Below are 2,778 nucleotides of genomic sequence, written 5' to 3'. Positions count from 1 at the left end.
AGAAGTTGATCATACTATCACTAATCTATCCAAGATGGTGAAGCAATTGTCTTATATAAAAAAAAGGGATTTCTATTTTCGTGCCCTCCGGTCCTTAGTTGTACTCAGTTTTCCCCAGCTCCTTAGTTTTTCCTCAGTTTTCCCCAAGCCCTTGTTTGAAACCCGCAGAAGCAGCTCAGACGGCAGGATTCCCGTTTAGTTGACCGTTCTGTCACGTGTGGGGCCGCGTCTTGTGGGGCCGAGTCGTGTGGGCCCGCGTCGCGTGGGGCTGGTAGAAAGGGACCGCGTGGGACAGGACGAGAAGCGTTTGGTTGCACGTGAGCGGGAGCCGGGTTCTGTCTCTCTCGGCCCCAAATTGGCATCCCTATTAAGTGCACCTTTTTCCCCTCTTTCTCTCTGTCCTTTTCACCAAATTAGTATAAAATCTAGAGAAGCTTGCATTTCTGACTTTCTTCAATTATTTGTGCCTTTTGGCCCTCGTTGTTTGCCCAATATGGCAGCAAATCTAGTACTCCCCCTGGTTCATATGTATGTAGTTAAATCTAGAAGCAAATCTCCAGGATAATGTACGATAAATTCACAGTCATAGTAAATCAAGAAAACTAAGTACGGCCAACAAAATATAGTAGACTAGGGATAGATAATCCCTAGATAATATGGATAGATAATAGGCTGCATACACAGCAGCCAACATAGTAACAGGTTCTTCACGGCACCATCATACTAACATAACAACAAGGGATCCCTAGCTAACAACAAAGGGATCCCAACAACAAACTAGGAGGCAGCAGCAGCAGCGAGCACACGTCCGGGACTCCGCCTACCCCATCTGGCTCTCCCTCCACTTGTTGCTCTTGCTCCCCTTGGGAGCCTTGGGCTTGAGCGGAGGCATGCGCCCGGCGGAGATCTCCACCCGCTCGGAAGCTGCGGAGGTGCATGCCGAGCGCCCTGTGCTTGGCGCGGAAGGAGTGGACGTTCACCGTCGTGCCGACCTTGGGGAAGGTGTTGCCGATGTTCTCAGCATGCGTGACGAGGCAGTTGAAGTCCGTGGCGCCGAGTCTCCTGGTGCGAAGGGGCACCCGTACACCTCCTTGGCGAAGTAGGAGATGTATCGGCCGACCCGCAGCCTCCGCAGCACACTGGCGAGTCTTGACGTCCTCCCGCTCTTCGTCGCCGCCGACGTCGCCGCCGTACATCCGATCCATATCAAACAGAAACTAGTGAATGAGTTGCAACGATGACTAACGTACATGATAACAAAGTTAAGAAAAACAGAGTCAGCCTCGCTTAGAGTGGACATGATTATATATCTACAGGGAAGGGGTAAGCGAACTAAAGCTCATGCACAACAGATTTGTACACGAGCAATGGTTCGCTGAACCCTCCCTCGTAAAAATTTGTGCCCAACCATTCATCATAGGCAAAGAAACAGATTCTAGATCTGAACTAGATCTGAACTTGAACACATTCGAGATTATTTGCAAAATTAAACGGTTGATATCTTTTGATTAGTGCATAAAATAACTGATTGAGATCCCATGATTACTTGCATAAATTAACTGATTGAGATCCAATATTACTTGCATAAATTAACCGAACAGCCGAACCCCAAATCAAGAAGTGATCAAAACAAAATGGAATAAAATCGGCGCAAATATTAGCCCAATACTGATCCATCTACAGATCCATCTACACCAGCAAAAATAGGGTTCAAAAAGGAATGGGGAACAAAAAAGGAAGCAAACCGTAGTTACCTCGTTCCATGGGTCCTCCAGGGAGGTGTCGTAGGGGTTCGGGGCGGGACGTACGGCACGGGGTCGTAGGGGTCCCATCCCGCCGGGATCTGACCGCCACCGGCGGCAGCAGCCTCCGATGCACCGGCGGCGGCGGCGGCGGCGGCGGCGTCGTCCGTCGAGGGACGGGGCCGAAGATGGAGGCGTCGCGCTTCGAGCCAACCTCGACGATGGGATTGGCATTCTCCTTGTCCATCTCTCCGGCGGAGGAAGAGGAAGAGGAAGAGGGAGAGGGAGAGGGTTTTTGCTTTGGAGAAGATGATGGGACGTGGGAGAGAGTTGGCGATGCGTGAGCGAGTGAGAGTGACAGAGACAGTGGGAGGAGACGTCTATAAAGGCGAGGGGTGGTTAATGCGACCCGCGTCCTACGCGTGCACGAGTGCACGTCCGCACGTCTTGGACTTCGCAACGCGACACGCGTCCACGATTGCACGTCTCTACTTCTCCACCGCGACCCGCGTCTACGCGTCAACAATTGCACGTGTCCTCGAGTCTAACCCTGGAAATTTAGATATACTCGGGTATACCCTCGAGTCTTATACTAGCATTTTTTGTGTGCTCAATTTTCCCCTCGAGTGCTAATACCGGCTAGTGCAATATACTCAGTTTTACCCTCAAGTGGCTGGTCAACGGAGAGTCAACAAATGGGATTAACTAGTTAAATGAGTCATTTAATGTGCAAAAAAATCCTAAAAAGAGTGGCACTTACTCATGGAGTCTTTACCACAAATTGACACTTCTCAAATCATAGATAAATCATAGATAAATCAAGTTTTACCACAAATTGCCACTTCTCAAATCACCTAGTAGCTATGAAGGTGCATGGTTTTCCACAATAAGCCCTTCCCAAAACAGCTTCCCCCAAATCATACTTTGTCTAAATGAGGCCACAATTCTCACACTGATGTATATTGGTATTGCAAATAGTTTGAGGTAGGCCAAGATGGGTTTCATTGTACAAAACACGCATTTTCCATTTTTTAAA

Source organism: Lolium rigidum, chromosome 1 (assembly GCF_022539505.1).
Source record: "Lolium rigidum isolate FL_2022 chromosome 1, APGP_CSIRO_Lrig_0.1, whole genome shotgun sequence".
Taxonomy (NCBI): Eukaryota; Viridiplantae; Streptophyta; class Magnoliopsida; order Poales; family Poaceae; genus Lolium; species Lolium rigidum.
Note: the sequence above shows the minus strand (reverse complement) of the source record.